The sequence below is a fragment of the Apis cerana genome, linkage group LG3 (genome assembly GCF_029169275.1).
Source record: "Apis cerana isolate GH-2021 linkage group LG3, AcerK_1.0, whole genome shotgun sequence".
Taxonomy (NCBI): domain Eukaryota; kingdom Metazoa; phylum Arthropoda; class Insecta; order Hymenoptera; family Apidae; genus Apis; species Apis cerana.
In genome coordinates, this window is record NC_083854.1 from 7,396,372 (window position 1) to 7,417,294 (window position 20,923).

General features: G+C 43.4%; 1 protein-coding gene and 1 long non-coding RNA gene across 13 annotated transcripts in view; one reads left to right on the top strand and one right to left on the bottom strand.

Moving 5' to 3' along the window:
- LOC107998190 (protein gustavus) overlaps positions 1-20,923 on the bottom strand; it is a 215,902-nt gene that overhangs the window by 15,788 nt on the left and 179,191 nt on the right. The gene's annotated exons all lie outside the window — the stretch shown is intronic.
- LOC114577577 (uncharacterized) lies at positions 7,844-14,128 on the top strand. Its single transcript, XR_003697754.2, has 2 exons — positions 7,844-8,009; positions 8,103-14,128. It is a non-coding gene; the product is annotated as an uncharacterized LOC114577577 (long non-coding RNA).

The following is a 20,923-nucleotide window of genomic DNA, read 5'->3' on the forward strand; positions in this document are numbered from 1 at the left end:
CCAGCTGCCTCGACAGAGCCCTTCGCGAGATAAAGAGAGTCCTCCATGCGTCCGTTGGACGTTTTTCCATTGCGGAACTCGTTTCGTCGATTCCGTGGAAAACGGCCTTCTTTTTGCGACGACGACGATCTTTTAAGGATCTCGTGGCCCGCCCTGGAACCACCACCACCACAACAACCTCTCCCCACAAGTGGCGTCGAAACAATGCCTCTCCATCTGCCGCTGTTGCTAGCTCGATCCACACCGACTCGTTGCATTAAGATCGAGACGGTTATCGCTTTATTTCGATCTGCGTGAGCCGATCATCGTGTGCGCGCTCCCTTCAGGAACGAAAGGGCTGACGCAACTTCTCTCTACCTCTTGTCAGATATATATACACAAAGAGGACTTAGAAGAATTAGGGAATATATTTGACCGTTCGAGGCTGCTATTGTTCACGGAGGAGGATTGTGAGAATCGAAGAGGCAGACTGGAGGAGGATTACCATATGTCTGAGTGGAAATAGAAAGAGTGGGATGAGAGATGTGTCCAGTTGCAAAGTTGTTTTCCCTTCTTTTATCCGAAAATGTATATTTGTTCGTTGGTTTTGACGAAATCGATTCTTTCGATTTTTTGGGAAAAGAATCATACGGATTTAAATGAGTAGAATTACTCCTCAAAGCTTGCAGAGCGAAAAAGGAATGCACATTTGATCAAATTAAATTTGCATAAATTTCCATAACGTAATAATCTTAAAAAGCTCGAATAGCTCGCGTTGTTGTCTCACGTCGTATCATTTCGTTTATAAAATACACGAGATACCATTTGATTAGTAATCGATTCAATTTTATATTCACCTCGATAATCTCGTAACAAAACAAATCTAATATTACGAACAAATCTTTCTAAAATCCTGGCTTCCTAGCTGGAAACAAACCACACAGTAGTTACGTATGAGCGAGTAGAAGTAGTTCCAGACGTTTCTAATCGGACACATCCGATTACTTCTGAACACCGCCCAACTTCTCGATTTCCCACGATGGCTGGTGCAAACACACGTTTCAAGATTACCACTCGGGGACGAATCTAACCGGCGCACAAAGCCAGGCAGAGATCTCGTTGGCAACGGAGTTAAGCAGCCCCACGGCTCAGATCGTTCGATTTCGATTCATTTGCGAGGGCCACGCCCCAACTCCCCGCGAGACAATGGACCCGATCTTCGCGGCTTGATCGAAGTCAAATATCAGGCCGGTTGTTAGAGGCTCTCTCTCTCTCTCAGCTCTCGCGCCTCATTCTTTTAACCGAGGCGGCGGCTTCGTCGAGATCGTTCTCCTCGAGTCACACTCAGGGGGTCCTCTCCTTCTCTCCTTTTCTTTTCTTTTTTTCCCTTTCTTCTTTTTTTTTCGACTCGTTTCAATTATCCCGCCACCTCTTTTGTCTCCGTCGTCGCGGCTGACTCCGTGCGTTTTCTCGACGTCGATCCATCAAGGGAGGAAGAACACGAATTCTCGCCGAGGAACACGTCGTTTATTCACGATTTAAGACCACCGACAGTTGGAGCAATCGTCTTGCTTTTTGCTAGGCTTCCGTTTCCGTGGGATTGGAGACAAGGACGGATATAAGATCCTTTATTAATTGTACACCCAATTTATATACAGAATACCTAGATTGGCCACTAACACACAACTATATACTTTCAGTAGCTACATATTTTATCGATCTTCATCAATCGTTTGGTATTACTTTTCGTTTCATTTGCTTGGAATAATAAATTATTGAGCTAAATTATTTAGCTGTAGAACAGATATTACATTTAAACAAAAACTGTTAATTCGACCGTTGGCAAAGTCGTTTTAAAGTGTTGAGCGGGTTCGATTCCGGATCTCTTCCGTTTTAGAAATTTCACTTCTATATTCGCGTCAAATTTTATCGCGTCGCGCGAGCGGCAATAAGTAATGCAATATCCTCAATTCGATCTACACGAGTCGAGTACGTTATACCGCGTTATACACAGTATATAACAATCTCGTTGTATTCCTTTCGAGAATTTCATTTTTAGCTCTTCCTTCTGAGTCAGAGAATCGGCGGCCGAGCTGCGCTTTAAAAGAGCATCGACTCCTCGAGGCTTAAATCGGCGCGATTTTACGCGCTCTCGAGAAGGAGTGAGATCATCGCCGATGCGGCTGGAAACGCATTTAAGGATGGGTTACGCGGCTCGACCTCTCTTGTCGCGCATCGAGTGCACGTGCACAGTGAAACGAGACGAGACGAGCCGAGCCAGCCAGCGATCGGACCTTTTTCCAAAGATATTTTTAAGCGTTGTCGCGAAGGAGAACATCTCTACCTCGCCAACCAAATCCCGCCGCTTCTTTTCTTTTTATTTTCCTCTTCGTTTCCACGCATTTTCACTTCGTACGAGCGTCGAGGGGCCACTTATCACTCGCAATTCGAATAAACGAAAGAGGAAACGCGCGGCGTTCGCTCGTTACGACCCCTATTTCAGGAATAATGAGTAAAAAAAGAGGAAAGGAGGAAAAACTCGCGGATAAACGAGCCTCGCTGCGTGATAAACAGGAGAGGGATGACATACTATCTTTTCGAATAATTTCTTTTTTCTTTTTGGTGTATGAAGTAAAGTAGAGATCTGCTACCATGCCGGTTACGATGTTGGAAACACAACGACCGGGCAATAGAAACGTACGAGAACGGGACGCGAGTGTTTTTTTTTTCTTTTTTTTACACGTGTCGTTTATACAATCGCAGGCAAATAAGGCGCAATCTCTTCAAAGAATCATCGGTCGAGGTCGAAGTATCTCCGCGCGAATTACGTAATGGGATCGAATTGTATGCGTGTGATGGGAATAGCACAATGGGAAAAAGTCAGTCGTCGAATCGTCGGGCAAAGCGAAATCTGAAACACAATTTTTCCTTTTTTTCCTCTCGGAGGAGGGAAAAAAATGTCGGCTTCGTTGTTGAACATCGTAAAACGCTTCTCACATGGAAAACTGAGAAAAGTGACTATGCTCTTGATTAACATAAATTAAGAGAAAAGACACAGAAGGAGAGAAAAATATCGTCTTCGTCGTTCAACGGCGTCATTAAACGCTTAAACACTTACGTAGAAAAGTGAGAAAAATTTCACACTCAATTGCGCTGCTCCTAATTATCATAAACTTAAACTTAGACAATTCTTTTTTTTTAAATGGATGGAGAAGGAAAGGACGTCATCGTTGAAATCAAGTCGGGGAGGATTTTTCTTTTTTCTTCCGAGGATCGCGCCGTGTTATCGAAGAAAAAACTAAAAGAGCTCGTTCAGAAATTTTCTCGCGAGTGTTCAACGACGACGACGACGACGACGACGACGAGTACGAACGTGCGCTTTTTCAGGGAGAGACTGGTTCCCGAGGATGACGTCCTTGGTGCAGGGTATTCGCGTGAAACTTTTCTCGTTCCAGATGGCATGCCTTTTTCTCGTCGATCGGTTGAAAATTAAATTCAACGTGGAATAAATGGAGACATCTCGCCTGGCAACAAGTAATCGATCACGACGAGGACGACGACGACGATGACGACGACGACGACGATGATGATGATGAATCTTGTCGGTGAAAACGAGGATCGTCGAAGAAAATATTCAAAAAAGGCGATTGTTAAATATTTATGGAAATTCCTGAGAAGTTTACAGGCGAGAGAAGAAGGTAAAGATTAAATCTCTTTCAGCAGTGTCAATGACAAATCAGTTTTCCACGTTCCTTCGTTTAAGATATCTGCCGGAGAACCTGATTCGTCGTTGCGTAACATCGAACGGTTCTTTCAATGGATTTCTTTAAACACGCAAACGCGCAAAGCGACTCGACTCGACAACGAAAAAATTAAAAGAATGATCATCTTTTGGCACTTAAACACGGACAATAAACTTCTTATAAAGCCGTCTCGTATTAACATTGGATATTGCCACTTGTAGTAACGGATTTCACATTTTTCATTTTATCTTTTTCACAATTCATTACGGCACCAACCTTCATTATAATATAAATAGGGAGAAACAGAGAGAGAGAGAACAAATTTATAGATAAGGAAATTTTTTTTAGATATAATTTTTCGTCTCGCCCCTCCATTTATTCGATCCCATATAAAATTCTCGAAATCGTACATATATATTTTCCCAACCAAGTCTTTCCCTTTCCGATCTCTTCTTCGCAATAATTTAACTCGCGCTTCGATGTGTACCACGTAAATATATCCAACTTCGATTTCAAACTTTATTTTTATTCCATATTATTGTTATTCAAGATATTCAATAACAATGAAGATTCTTCTCCACGCAATTCGTACTGGAGGCAAATTGGCGTGTCTATAAAAAGACACGATATTGCGCAATAACGACACATCTCTTCGCACCGTTTCAATCGCTCACTTTTCGACAATTCGTTTTAAAAAACTGGTCAAACTATTTCCACTCCCCTCCGAAATTAGCATACACTCGTGGCTCGGAAACGAGAATCCAATAGCCGATGTTCGCGACCGGTTTCCACCGCTGAAACGGAAGGCAAAGTTCACGGCAAGAAACTTATCCTTCGGTTAGGCAACGTTCTTTTCTGGCCGACAACTGTGACGGCCAGACGAGACCCCCGTGTAACGAGGCAGGATCACGCGACGCGGCAGCTAATCGTCTACTGGCCGCTCCAACGATACGTAAGCTCCTTTCAGGACACGTGAAACGGCGTGGTATGGAAACAACAGGGTTTCCTATCGCGGAACTAGGAAAAGAAATCGAGAATAAATTGCTCGTATTACGCGTGTGCCCCACGTTTTCCCTTCTGCCGGACTCCAACCCTTCGTGGACATTGTACAACACACTAGGAGCAATGTAACTTTTGAAACCAACTTTCTTTTTTTTTTGTTCTAATGGAATTACCGATTCCTACTCAATAACGGATAACAACGAAAATAATAACATTAGTTTTATAGAAACGATGCTTTTGAAAAATTTTAAGAATCGGAATAATATTAGCTGAATCTTTCTCGGATGGAAATACGTGAAAAAAAGAAATTAAAATAAGAATCAGCTCGAAGTAGAAACTGTACAAGTACAAAATAAAGAACGCATTTTATTTAACGCGTGCATAAGAGGAAAGTCGAAGAAGAAGAAGAAGAAGAAAAAAAAGAAATATTTTCTTAAAATTGATTGTATAGTTTATAAATATATATGAAACGTGTTAAAAGTCACGTAACTTTGAATAACGCGTTTAAAAAATAAAACGTGCAAAAAAGAGAGCGAAATATACCACACGTTCTGAAACTTATGTCCCGAAAGAAATAATTGCATAATCTACGTCTCTCTCTCGTTTGGTACAATTCGGTACAATCGTACCAGATCTACGAGCAATCTCATCGCGCGTTCTACGTCGATAAGATGCATAATCGCGCCATTTCTCCCGAAAGCAATCCTTCTCAACGAAAAAATTCAATCTCCCCGCCGCATTCCTTCTCCCCTCTCCCACAGAGAAGAACCTCTTCCACGGAGGAAAGCAAGGAGGAAGAAAGAAAGCGAGCGAAGTGAAAGGCTCTCGCTTTTCAATACCGAGCCGAGGCAAGCAATCGTTATCGCCCCCTTATCTTTACAAAAGGCAACCTCGTATCAAACGAGGCGAGCCGTTTATCTCCCGTTTGGCGCCCGCTCCGTTTCATCTTGCGGAGCAACAAGCATCGGGGAGGAGGGGGAGGAGAGGCTTGGTTCAACGACCCGATTTCTGTGATCTTGCGTGGCCTTGGAAGACAGGCCGGATGTTGCGAGACCGGGGCTGCAAGCGGCGGCACGCCTCGTGGGAGAGGGAGAGAAGCCGTGGAACGAGTCACGAGCGAGCCTATGAGAGATTCGAGGTCGCGCGTATATCCCTGGGTCAGCCATGCCTGGTAACGCCACTCGTTTCGTATTTAGACCGGCAATTTTTGGATCCGACAACGGTGCTTCCGAACTGTCAACCCCGAATGGGTGAGTAATGGGTGGAAAACGTGAGTCGCCGGAAATGACTCACTGTGGATCTAGCGGGAATTGGATCATTAGAAGGTAATTTTTACAGGGATAATCGGCCGATCATTGTTTTCCGAGTATTGGGAAGTTTTATTCGGAATTGGGTAGAGATTTGAAGAGGTTTCTAGGATAATCGAAATATTCTTGGCCGATGTTAACAAGTTATTCGGAATTTGAACCGATTTCTAGGATATATCGAGGAGATAAACGAGTTTTCTGAGGAGGGTCCAGGGTTATTTCGAATTGTGTGGAGATTTAAGGAGACGGGAAGGGGCTGAAGAGGTAGTCGCGACGAAGTACGACGGGGTTAGGAGGGGTGCGCGTGTGCACACGCGAAGAAAAGCGAAGGGGCACGGGCAGACAATGAACAATCGTACATTGTTACGAGTTATAGCATTGTTACTCCACCATGGCCGGGCCCCGTGTTCACATAATTAGGCTGTAAACGTTTCGAGACAATCACCATTGTTTTCTCTCTCTCTGCCTCCGAGGATTAAGGTGCCTGCGCCACCCCCACCACGTAATGCGCGCGATAATCATGTCGAGATGGCTCGGTTAGATCGAGGCGATCGTTATAGAATTCGATTCCATTCGTTATTCCAAATTCCTGATTTCTTTTTTCTCCTTCTTCTTCTTCTTCTTCTTTTTGGAGAATGTTATTACCAAACAAACCTTATTATTAAACAGATGCAACAGTGCGAGAAGATCTTGCGTATTTTATTATTTTGAAAAGTAATCGTTATTTAAACACTTTTATTTCTTCGTAAAAATATAATCTTTAAATATAAATTAATTAAATAAGAAATCTTAGAAAGAATATATATATATATACTTTTTCTCGAAAAGCAAACAAGATATCCCATATGCTATTCTTGAATTGAGAGGGGGAACAAGAAGATCGGACGGGGAGATCTCTCGATAACTCGCGAAAAAAACTTCTCGCTCCTTCTTCTCAACTTCTACTTTATCCCTTCCCACGGGTGTGTCCCATTGGAATTTGTTTTTCATCGAGATTATCGCGTTCCCTATCGACGAGGGATGGAAATAAGGGGACCACCCTTCTTCCTCGCTACGATTGGACAAATTTCGACGGAACACACAAATTCTCAGAACAACAAAGAAATATACGTCGAACGAAGAGAAAAATACCGCTTTCCTCAAAATCAAGGAAGGATCAAGCTATCCTCTCTACGTACAACGTAAGACGAGTCTCGAAAGAAGCGAGAGATTGACTCGAAGCGGAGTCAGTCCTAAAAGATGATAGCGTATACCTGCATAGCATTAAACGCGGGTAAAATCGAGGAAAGAGCGAGGAGGTGGGAGGAGGCGACCGAGAGATAATTTATTGTTATTCTCGGTGCATTCGATGACGTTACACATTCCCCAAGATGGCTGCTCGCCTCCTCGAAGGGGGAAAGGGACGTGAACCGAGGCAGGAGAGAGAGCCGGGAGGAAGGAAGGAGAGAGACGGGCAGAAACGGGGAGAAAGGAAAGGAGAGACATGGGGGGAGAAAGAAGGAGAAGAAACTAGCAGTTGGTAGCCGTGACCTTGTCTGGTACCCGACCCCACCGTGTGCCTGCCTTGGCTTCCAACACCACACATCCTTGCCACCCCACTACGAGGCGAACGAGGAGAACGCACACCGGAGAGGAGAGAAGAGAGATCGAGGTGAGAGAGAGAAAGAGAGAGAGAGCGGATGGATGGAGAAGAGGAGATGGCAAAGTAACCGAGAGAAGGTGGCCGGGCGAGGAACGAGGAGGTGGAGGTGGGGAACAAGCGTTCCTCCACCGATTGTTACCTAATTTAATGAGCGACAACGAGCAGCACGTGTCCGTGAATAACCAAAAGCTTATTAGTACGTCCGTCGGCGCCCAACTGCCGTTCCGTGTCATTCGATTGCTGACTCTTGATGAGCTTCGAGGACAACTCGGATGATTTTTGCAAAAGAAGATTGCCAACCAGGAATGTTCTTTGTCTTTGGTGAAATTTTCATCGGTATGTCTAGTTTGCTCGTAATGAATTTTCATATTGGAATTTTTTTTTCTTTTAGAAAAGAGAGAAACAATATGTGTATATATATATTTGCAGAGAAAGAATTATCGAAGGAACGAATTCTGATCGGGGAGCTTCACCGTCTAGGCGTTAGAGATTCGCGGAATCGAGCAGGAAATTGTGAACCCTGGGATTTATGATGCGACGACCACCACCGGAAGCTCGTATGCGGTAACTAAATACTTGAAAAAAAATTTATCAGAGACTCATCGCCTTTCTCGGAAACCAACTATTCTCCCCTCCTCTGTTTAACTATTCGAATCGGCTGGTTTGTAACGTGTATATGGGCGAGCGCATGGGTGCCACTGATAACACTACGTTTCAATGCCTAGCTTTTAGCGCGTCGATCGTGTCGTGTCAGAATTTTTGGAAGACCTTGAGATATCTTCGGTTTACCTGGCTCTGGCCCTGAACAAAGACGATCTTTCTTCAAGCGTTCGTGATAATCGGACGTCCAACGAAACGTTAACACAGAAACAGATGTTCTCAGAAGCGAAGATAATCCTAAGTCATCGAGTAAACTTGGCTGGTTGTGTCGTGGAAAAATTTGTTTGTACGTTGTTTCGCAAGTTGAACCGTTGGGAAGAGGGTGGAAGGAATAGTATAGAATAGTGGGGTACAAAACTTTGAAAATTCTTCGAAAATTTGGAATCCTCGATTTTATTAATCATATATATTTCATTCGTTTGAATCAATCCTTTGGCGAAGTCAAATTTCCTAAAAAATGAAATTCGATATCATCGAACGAAAAGAAAAGAGAAGAGGAGAAGAGGGAGAGGGGGAAAAAATGGACTAAAAGAGAATGGGATCAGGGGTATCGATGTAGCGGTCGGCTGTTCCTGAATGCAACCTCATCGAAGACAGAGAGAAGCTTCTTCCGGCGGATGTACAGCCGCGACGTGTCGTCGATACATCCTGCTACCAGGACTACAATAGCAAGCACCCTCCTCTTCCTGGTTACATGTGCCAATTATGCCACGTTGCACGCAGAGACGGAGAGGTTACACGCCGCTTCTCTCAAATCTTTTTTCCACTCGAGTCTCCCTCCGGAAATTCCTTAATTTCAAAAAAAAAAATCTCTCTAAAACAAAAATAAAAATCCTAAAATTTACGTATCTAAGTCGTAGCTCGTTGAATCACGTTCGAAACTAAGTTAGGGACGAGTGGAAAATCCTCGAACCCGATTGGATCGAGGTCAAGATCGACGAAAAGGAAGATCGATCGGTTGTTGGACGAAGTTCGTCGACCGATCGAATCATTGCAGCTTCCAGTCTCAGGCGACAGGACTGAAACGACGTGGAACGACCTACGAGCAGGATCGTGATAGGCGAGAAGAGAGAATCGGGCGTTAGTGAACGGATACCAACGGCTGCGCCGTATTATTAGCATCGTGTAAACGTGTCTGTTGGCCGTGAAACCAGTGAAAGTATTCCATGGACGAGGCACACGGATACGAGGCACGCATACAGGCGAGAGCCTCGCGGCTTTATCACGAACACGAGCGTTCGTTCTCTCTGTTCCTCTTCCCTCCTCCCTACATGCCACTCCATGTGGTGAAATTCTTTCGAGACGGCCACCAGAGGCGCGGCCAGATCTGGGCCTTTGTCCCCTTTGTGTGGAACCTGCGGCCTATCTCTGGTCCCTTTTTCCACCTCGAACGATCCACCACTACTAATCCTTCTTTCTTTCTCTCTGCGTGCTTCGAGCATTGACGAGACGACATTTCCAAATCGTTTCCTCTTTTCGTTTCGATTCGATCTTCTCTCCATTGTTCTCCATTTATACGCGATTATAAATTTATATGTAGGAATTTAAATATCGGGGAGATACGACTTAATCGAAGAAGATCGAATTTTAAAGTTTTATGATAAACGTATTTCGTTCGTTTCTTCTCTTTTTCTTTTATTTCTTTTAATGCTAATCATTTCGATCTTTCTATGGATTTTTGTGAATCATCACTCTCTCGCTACATCGAGTTAATTCTACGAATTCTCTAAACGAACGACCAAACCTCATATTAATTTCATCGATATTTATCGCGGTTATATTTGGTAGAGGTATAAACGGTTGATTTTTCGGCCATTTCGTTATCTAGGATCGTTTCTCTATCGCGTTTGATATACCGATATATTGATATATCGTCCGACGTCACTGGCATTCCCTGTGAATGAGTCAAGACGACAACGATCCATCGATTGCGATAAATGCGACCTGCCGCCATCGAGACGTCAGCCTTCTTATGGTAGCATGATCTTTCGAGAGAAGGATGAAAATTACGAGATCGCGGTGTCCTCGTTTTGCCAGTTTCCCTTTCGAATCTTATTGTTTCGCGAGCTGTGTATACAAAACGAGCGTCACGTCGATGGATGCAGATGGATGGATGGATCGACGATCGATCGAATTGCGGCGATAAGGCACCTTGTATCTTTTGATCCACGATCCCATTATTTCATCACAAATCTTCTCGAATGGAAGTATGCCGAGGTATTCAAATTATTCTTTGCTGATGGATATTAGCGACGAATACTAATAAACCCTTCGAAACGAATTCGCATCCTGAAATTTGCAAAAGAAAAAAAAAAAATTTCTAAGAAAGAACGATTGCTCAATGATAAATTTCACTCTCGACGCACCCACTCAGCTCGCCAGAGAATTTTATTTTTAAACAGATTCCATGACGAACCTGCCACAAGAGCGACCTCTCGTGTTCAACCTCTCGACGCCTCTGTCGTCCACTCGGCGAAAAATAACCGACGAGAATTTTACTTCGCTCCCCAGAACGAAACGAACGAATGAAATTTCTTTGGGAGAGAATCGAGGCGGAGAGTGGCGATCGGTCGAAAGGAATAAATCCAGGTCCTCTCGGTCGGTCGGGCATTTTGTCGACGAAACGTGTCGAAACCACGACTCAAGTTCTCCTTTCACTAATTGTAAAGGAGCCGCGAATATGCGCGACTGAAATTTTGCGAAACAACCGCACGAACGAAGCTTTTGCGAAAGGGTCCCCCCTCCGGTGAAAGAAACCTTCGGCCAATTCAAAAAGGAAACCTGTCGATCGGAGCCGCCGCGTTGCGCGACGCGTTACGAAAAACACGGCGCGGAGCGGGTTCGAGAGATCGTGGATCCTCGAGAGAGATGAGAAACACGACGCTGAAACGGGTGCTCTTGGAACAGGCTCTATTATTTGCCATTGGACGTGAACCGACCGATTTTCTATAGATTCCAAACATCGGAGAAGAAATAACCCAATTTTTGTGCACAACGATGAGAGAATAGCTACTCTTGCTCGATAGATGGTTGCAGAGGCGGTTGTACATCCGTAATCTTGTTAATCTTTGTACGATCCCCGGATAAAATGGGTAAAATCGTTGCTTTTGCAATTATCGAGGATCACAGTGGCCGCATTTGCGATGGTTAAAGGGCAGAAGACGAGAGAATCACGCTGAGAGGCATCCACTTCGCTCGAGTTGCGTCTTCTGCAATTCCGTAATTTCGAGTTGCATCGAAACGATTCCTCCTTCACAGTCTCGTTTAAATAGACGTTGTGCTCCGAGTTTTTGCGATGACGAAACGGAAAATCGGCTGGGGTCCAACCTTTCCAAGGGAAAGAATTGTTGTTGATCGGCTGGCAATTTGAACTAATGATATCCATCGATCCATCGATCGCGATCTAACTAAGGGGAGAGATCGGTAACGGAGCGAAAAGGTCGCTGGATGCTAATTCGTTGAAGGATAGACATCTCATCTCGGTGTAACGGTGAGCCAGAAAAACGATTTCACAAAAAAGAGGGGAGGAGGCAACGTCGATTTTTCATCTCTCATCCGCCTCTCTCCCGCCGTCGAGACTTGATTCTCTCGTCTCTCGTCTCTCGACGGGAGGAAGGGAAGAAAGAACCAGACACGGATGGAGGGACCAAGAGGGTGGGACGAACAACGATTCGAAGCCCGCATACCGCGTACGGGACCATTGTGAACCAGACTTTCGGGTTCGACGATAAATAAAAACGAATCATAAAAGACAGAGAGGAGAGGAGAGAGAGAGAGAGAGAGAGAGAAACGACGAAATGGCCCGTGCAGCAACGATTCGAGCCTTCCTTCGCCAACAAAGGGGTCTGGCCCTCTTTGTGATCGAAACATTTTCTAATGCACCGACCTGGCCGTTCGAATATTTCAGCTCGATTAACAAGTTCCGTCCCTAGTAGTAGTCAAAGAATGTGGGAACCAATTAATCCTTCCAAACTCGTGGAATTGCAGACTTGCCGCGTTTTAATCGTGATCGCGATTCATTTATAATTTTCTTCGATACTCTTGGAATATTTTATACAGAGGAATTTTTTTAATTTTTCGACGAAGGAGTCTTCCACTCCCACCGAGTCGATTACGATTAGAGTTTTCATGCTCTTCTATCTCGATTATATATTTACTTTTTCTTCTCTCACAATTTCCACGAAAATTCTTGAAAAGAGGACGCGCAGCGAAGGAATCGATCTCCTCCACGCTCTTCCACCGCATCGCTCGATTGCACAAGGCGTGGATCAGAAAATGGAATTTCTTTTCTTCATCGCGCAAGAGAACCTTTTCATCGAAGGAATCCATTCTTCGGAACGTCCAAAGCTGGGCGCGAGCAACGTTTCTCAATCGGGGTGGAAGAAAGGAAAAGATGGATCGGTGACGAGAAACGCGTTTCGAACGCACGCGCTCTTCCACGAGGAGGCGAATCCCGACCTCCGCCTTCTCGCTCCGTACCCCTTTCCTTTTCACCGGGTGAAAAATCCCTCTCCCCCTCGCGGAGACTTTTTAACTCTTCTGCCCACGTCGCGGCTCCTCTCAAAGGAGAGCTCTCTCCGGAAACGCGTGCGTCTCCTCCGTGCCTTTCGCAGAGCTTCCACAGTCCCACGACCTTCGCGCGAGCCTTCTGCGTGTGCACACACCATGTTCCTCTTCCTCTTGTGCACACACAAGTGTCCCACGGAAAATGTCAATTTGCCGAGCGAACGATTCTCGCTTGCGCAATACGCGCCAGGCTGGCTATCGACGCTCGGCTAGAGAGAGAAAGAGAGACCTCCTTTGTTCTCCGAGACACGGTTTAGTTCTTCCCATTCCGTGAACTGGAATGGATTTTAGGCCATTGATTCGCTCCTACGTTCAATTTTCGAGGGATGTATTCTTCAACGATGGATTCTTCGATCCAATTCCACGCGTTTATGTGTTTCGAAATTTATTTTCGAAACACGGTGTATAGAGTATATATATATGTTTCATTTCGAGAATTTTGCTTTCGATTTTATTTTAGATCGTGACTTCATTTCATATTTTTGTTTATACGCGTATAAATATTTATATATATATATATCACATTTATAATAATCTTCTTTCTCGATTTAAATATATGTATAATGAATGCATTTGTATGCCATTCTTTTAGTAGTTTTACATTATTATTCGTATTTAATCACCTACTTAACCATACTTTATAATTGCATAACATATTCTAATATTACCACTTTTACTTAAGCTGCTGTGTTCTCATTCCTGGCTAACCTACATCTCGCTTTAACCTAACGTAACCTCTATATATTTCTTTCTCTATTTACATAATAAGATATTCAAATTAAACGACTCGTGGTTCCAAGTTTTTTTAGATTTTAATCGGAACGAGCCAAAGCTCGCATCATCTTTTTCTTCAATCATGATGCGATAAATAAACGGGTCGGCCGATACTTTTCACGAGATTCGCTTTTAGCTTGCGAGACATCGGGGTCAGCTTTTCGAGATTCCATCGCGCGCGTGTCCCCGACACCGAAAGACGCGTGCCCTTTCTCCGCTACGAGTCGTTCCAAAAGCATCGACTTTCGAGCCCAGAACTTTGGTCAGTTTTTTTTTTTTTCAATACAGAGAGTCAAAGTTGAAGGGGTGATAACGAGACTCGATGCTTATCACCAGATTCTTAGAATCGTCGAAGAATCGCGGGGACACGATTCCTTTCGAATTTTTATTCGTAGAAACAATCATTATTGTAATTTTACAGTTCACAGTTTAAAATAATAATTTTTTCTTTTAAATTGACGTGAGCTTTCTTTCGAAAATCTCGAAGGATCAGTTATGATCCAGATAAAAATTTTATACAACGATGGAATACTTTTGCCAAAGATTTGTATTTTGAAGGTACATCTATTCCCGGGTCTCCATTCTTTCGATGAATACTCGAATAACACCTCGAAAGAATTGCTGGAACAATTCTCCGGATGAGAAGAGGAAGAGCGAGGTTACTTAACGTTCGTTAAGAAGGAAGTCAGTCTTTTTCCCCGTGATTTGAAAAATCGTATCGGCGCGCCATTAGCGGAGAGCTTGGTCGTGGAAAAAATGCAGGCGGCAAATTACACGAGTCGATACGCGTTTTATCGGCCCGTGTATCGCATTTGCTCGATAAAGCCGCTTATACCGAGGGCTCTGACCGATACCGGCTTCTACTACGTAGCTCTCGCCACGAAATCGTACAAAGGCCTTTGTAGTCGGTCGCCAGTCGGAGCAACAGCTTCGTTTCACGGCGTTATCACGCGAACCGCGTTTTCAGGAATTCATCCTCCTCCTCCTCCTCTCCTCGTCCTCTCGCTCTTCTCCTCTTCGATCGTCGTAAAATAAAAAAAAGAAAAATCGCGATTTCGCTCCACGTTCGTGATTCTAATTGCTGGAGCGGACGTGTGTTAATTCTTGGAAGAGGAGGTCTCCAAGATACCGATGGAAATCTAATTGAAGTCGCTTTTCAATGGAGGCAATAAAAATAAGAATGGAAGAATTCTGAGACGATGAGAGTCGGGGCTCGCATTGTTTGAGAAATGGAAGATTGTCATGGGAGAGAATGATACGAGGTACTGTTATGGGTAAATTAGCATGATAGATAAGAGAGAAATGTATAAATAGGGTTTATTTATGGGAAGTTAAGAGGATAAGGAAAACACGATTTTGTTTTGAAAAATCAAGAGTATTATTGTATTAATTTTTTTATTCTATTTCGAATGAATGAGATAAAGAATTAAATCCAAAGATATGAAACTCTGAGTGACCTAGTGCCACCTGGACGAGGGTTAATGAATGTCGTAAATAATGCATGCAACTTCCCTTCCTCCTATGATTTATTATTCTTAATAAGATTTTCTTTTCTTTAATATATTCTATTGTAAGAGAGCAGCAACAACAAGACTTCCGGCCGACAAAAGCCTATTGTATTCAAGTTTTTGGGGTGTCAAAAATTATACGTGGTCAATCGACGTTCCTAACGTTTCTATACATTGTTGTTCAAACAATTCGATTAAAATTTTCGTCGCAAATTATCGCTTCAACTTCCCTCTATTCCCCCTATTCAATTCATTCTCAAATTCGATCGTCCCACCGACAATGGCGAGGAAAAAAACCATTTTTACACGTCGAATCATCGCTCGATTCGATATTCCCTTCTCAAATTTAATCGCGATTCCTCGCGAGTGGCGAGAAAAAACGATTTTCAAAAAGAAAAAAGAATATTCCACTCTACAGCCACACTCAAATTTGATCGTTTCTGGAAAGAGGAGGAGGAGGAGGAGAGAAACGATTTTCACCGCGGACGACAAATCAGCTCGTTTCGAATTTGCTCGTTTCTGGGACGGCGGGAAAATAGATTTTCATCGGAAATAATCGCTAAAACTTGTACGCGTATAACGTTTCCATTCTTCGAATTCTTCGAATTCCGCTCATCGAAAACAAACGGACAAAGTTGTCCGTTCTCGGCAACGGCGCAACGACCGTTCGATCGTTTTCTCGGACTCATTTTGGTTGTGCGAGCGGCGAAGGAAAAAACGTACGACGGCCCTGTCCTCCCGCGGCACGGCAATGCGTAATTCGTAAAAGTGTTGTAATAATCGAGCTCGGGCACGGCAAAAAGGTGTGTGGCAACGCGAGTCGCGCGAGTTTCACAAATGGGTCAATCGCCGGTAGTGGTAGCGGCAACGCGCCGCCGTTCCAGCCCGTTTCGTGTATGTTTGGAAATATATTTATCGTCGCTTACGAAAAAGCCTCTCTCCCTCGGCCGGCTACTGTTCTCCTCCTTCTTCCCCCTCCTCCCCCTTCTTGCCCCACCCTCCCCTCTCCGGCGTACGCGCCTTGAATTTTTTCAAACGGGCGTGTGCTGCTGCTGCTGCTGCTTCCACGCAGCTTTTCTTTGCGCGCGGAGAGAAAAGTGAAAAATCTCCCGTGGTCGCACTTATGAATCAGAGATATTGGAGGTTTATTACGGAGAGAATTGTTAAATTATAAGAGTTTTAAAAGTGACAGAGGCGACGGAGTGTTTTGTTTTTTGACAACGAGGAGGAAAATAATCGTGTTTACGTTCGATCAGTTTCGTAAGTTCGGTGGAAGAATTGAAAATATTAAGATTCTATTAATTTTACATCACGGTCTGGTTAAAGTGGTTATTGTTAACATCGTGAGTCAACAATTGTTATTATAATATCATTGTTTTCTCACGTTGAAAGAAACTATATATGAATAATTGAAGAATGATTATTCGAGATCGTGGGTAATTACAAGTTAAAAGTTTATCATATATTAAAAATTATAATCATGAACAACAAGGCGGTTTGGCAAGAGGTTTGCTATACTTTGACGATCATTATGAAAAATCCACAGAATACTACGTTCAAAGAATGAAACAAATATATATATATACGTAAAGAAAATCCGCAGTCTACCAGTCGAATCGTAAAATAGAAACGCACTTTTAGATCAAAAGAGAACGATGAATTTTCGATCGATTTCTCGAAGAGACAGACACTTAAATCGATTTAGAAACAATCTGGAACGGTTTCAAGAAACCGGGCAACCAACCGTGTCGCATTAATCGACATCCTCCGCGAAGTTGGACGGCGAGGAGGCGCGATTCAAAGAGAAGAGCGGCGTCGATATTTCCGTTTCAAGACGCAGATACCCGCGACGTTATCGGGCATCTGGTGGCGCACTGGGTCACCGCCGACCAAGAAGAAGAAGAAGAAGAAGAAGAAGAAGAAGCCAAGCCGACGAACGAGCCCGATCTGGAATCGTTCTAAAAGTCGAGCGAAACGAGCCGGTGTGACGATTTATCGCCTGCCTCGTTTCAACAGCGTCGCCGATTGTATTTAAATTCGCAGGGAATTGCCGCCATTTGTTCCGAACCGGAAGACCGTTTCGGCGCCAATGGATCGATAAATTTCGCGGCCTCGAAAGCGGGAACGTGCCAAGACAAACGTTGCGTAAAAACTGAGGCGAGAGGAAAGCCGCTGCACGCTCCAACTTGGTCATATCACGTTTCGAGGAGGGGAAAATTATTTCCAAAATTTTTACAATCAAAAAATCGTGATACGTTCTAATGTACTTTTCTCTTTATCCGTGTATACAAATTTTTGGCGAATCGTTTCGATTAATCGGTGCACGATGTTACGATCTTGTTGTCTTCTTCTGGCAACAGTGAAATTGATAAACGATCAGAAATTTGGATGATTTTTACTTAGCAAACCTGATATGTTCGCTGTAATATCGGCTTTTTCAAGAATTGCAACAAATCTAATATTACGAATAATTTGCATACATGGAAAAATCCGATTGAAAATTCGAATATACCCAATACCAAAAAAAAAAAAAAAGAAACAAAGAAAAAAGAGGGAGAGAATAAAAGAAATAAAAGAAGAAGAAAGGCGTCCGGTGGCGGGTCGTAGAGGCTCGTTTCTCGAGCCTCTAAACGACGGACGTCGAGGGTCCAAGCTTCCAATTAGAGCTCGTTAGGAATGCGTTTCGAGGTTCCTCATTGGCCGTAAAAGCTTGCGAGATAACGCTCCATCCACGTCACTCGCCTCCCGACACTATGGCGAGGACGAGTATTCTCGAGGCTTGGCTCGGCGAATCGTTCAACGATTCCGCGAAAAATGCCAAACGTTTCAACTTTCTCGACCGGTTTCACTCGCGGTTCTTCGCTGCGTTCCACGAAAATAATATTTAGGAAGGGACGACGGTGGAACGAAAAATTTTCGTCCCTTTGCCGGTGACTCTCTCTCTCTCTCTCTCGTCGAGACGTTAGAAGCGGAGACGTATCAAAGCGTTCCACCACATGGTCGGGGGAAATCCTTGGAAAAAGCCGAAAAAGCTTGGATGCCGGGACGTTAATTAAATTAGCCTCTCGTCGGCAGACGCCTCGGTCTCCTCTCCGAGTGGTGGGCAATTAACGCAGACCTGAGGACGAGGGGGCTGGTGACTTTAATTAACCGGCGAGTGGCTGAAGTGAGCGTAAAGAATCTTTCTCTCTTTCTCTGCCCTCCTCTCCTCCTCTCTCTTCCGTGGAGATGTAGGATATTGTGTCAAGAATTACGTCATTAATAACGTGGCGGGCGTTGCATGGACGTTGTATCTTTCTCGCATGGGTTTATATAGTTTTATATACATATATATATATAAAGAGAGAGAGAGAGGGAGAGAGTAAGTAATTCGTAAGACTGATGCGTCTTTGGTAATTCCATGAGAAGGCTCTCTGAAACGTTCCCTTGTTCCCCCTTCGAGAGACGACGATCCACTCGAGGATCGAACGACGTTCGCGAGAGAGAAAGAGAGAGAATTAAGTTCAATATTTTGCTCGGCTGGTTGCCTTTCTTTAGCTTCGACGTGCAAGTGCATATTCTGCACGCTCTTTGGTAAATAATTAGCTTCGTTCAAGGCCGAGACTCGATGGTAACAGGGTTCTCCACTTTGCCTCGGCTGTTTGCTTTTTTTGCGAAATCTTTTGTCTCCTCTTCGTTTTCGATCTTCGAGATAATTCTTGGAGAAATATGGGAATATTAAAAAAAAAAAATTGCGCAATATATTTTTGATGAGCGTGTGTCGTAAAATTGACCCGTAAATACTTCTGCACAAGGTAAGAGGGATTGCTAAAGCATCTCTCGTCCTTTCTCTCGCTTTCGATTTTTTTTTTCTTTGAGAAAATATTTCGACAAAAAATATTGAAATCGTGGGCTCTCGCGAGATATCGATCCTCCATTCATTTACGTTTCTCGAAGAACTAAGACGAGATGATTAGGAACTGCTCAAAAAAGAAAAGAGAGAGAGAAAAAAATCTGTGCGATTTTCTAGAAAAAGAAGAAAAATCGTGGATTTTCGTGTTGTCACCATGATCCCTGATCCGTTAATGCTTCGCGAGAGACTAGGAGGGAGGTAATTGAGAGGTCGCAAAAACTGCGCAAAAAGGGTAGAGAGAAGAGGAATTAGAGAGTGGGTTAAAAAGAAAATTCGCAAAGAGGAGAAGAAGAAGACGTTGTTAAAAAGATGGCGGAAAAAAGGAGAAAGGAAGAGAGAGAGAGAGAGAATGGAGGAGCGTGGTTTGTGCACGTTAATTAAAAGTGCTGCAAAGGAAGTCGCCAACTAAGAAGGGCGAGGCTGAATGAAAACAGCTGCTACTCGATGACGACACGGTCTAAGAGCGCGCTCAGCTTCGACTAAAGCCTGCTCGACGCTTGCGACGCTATTTTCGCGCATAAATATAAACCGACGCCCACCCGTGCCATCATCCACTCCTTTCGGTCTCTCTTTTTCAACTCTCTCTCTCTCTCTCTCTCTCTCTTTCCATACACACCCTCTCTTCGCTTTATCGTTCTATTTTCCACCTCTTTTCCTCTTCCCTTTCGCCTTGATTTCCCGCTTCGTTTCGACGAAAAGACCGACTTGGAAAGATCGAGGTTAGCGTTTCGAGAAGAATTCGTACACGGGCTGCTCTAATTTCCACAGCTTCTCGTGGCAGATAGAACCCTATTTCAAACCATTCGATCTCGAGGCTCGTAAATACGAATCTTGCTCGTGATTTTAGAAATTGGATTTTGGAACCGAACGAAGAAAGTTTCTGTTACGATGAGAGAGATAAGTAAGTTGGGAAATAATCACGCATTCCTTAGTTGAAGGATCTTATCTGCTGTTTTATCACTTTTAGACAGATATTTTGGAATATTGGAACTCCACGCGTTTTGAAAATTTAAAAAGGAAATTTTAAATTTCGTAAAATGAAAGGAGGAGGAGGAGGAGAAGAAACATGTAATATGTTTTAACAAGTCAAATCGTTACTGTGGTATTGAGGAAGATACTACGAGAGTAAAATAAATAGTTCGATTCCAAATGTCAAAGGTGAACAGAAACGATAGTATTCAAATCGTGGCCTGAATAGAAAAGAAGACTCGAAATTAAACTTTTCAAAAAATAAGTTCACAAAATTGTCGTTGAAAACTGTTAACCCAGATCACTGTTAACGTTAAATTATTTGAATCGGAAGTTAACATAATTATTCCATTATTCTTATATTCGAGGTAAACGAAGTGTACGCGAACTTTGAAAAAATTAAAAAAAAAAGAATCTCACGGATTCTTCATTTTTCAACATTTCTTCTAACGAAAATTCGTCACGAAAAAGATCTCAAGAGATCTCACTGTCGGCGATACTTCAACCGCTTCTATATTTCACGAATAAATTCAACGATATTGCGAAATCAAAACTTCGTCGTGGAAAACACAAAATCTCAAGAGACAATGTTCAATGTTCCTTCACTTCGGAGAAACCAGAAAGTTCAACCATTTCTACGTCACGATAAATTCATCAATATTCCTATATAACTCGAATATTCTTCTTCATCGTGCAAAACGCAAGATCGTGAGAGACACTATTTTCTCTATTCATCAGAAAATAACGATCAAGCAACTTTTCATCCGACAAAATTCGAGAGAATAAACCACGTTTTCTCTTCGCGAATTCGCATTTCAACTCGTTTCATTTACTCCTCCGCAATTTCATGGCTCGTGATTCGAATTCAACGCCGGATATGC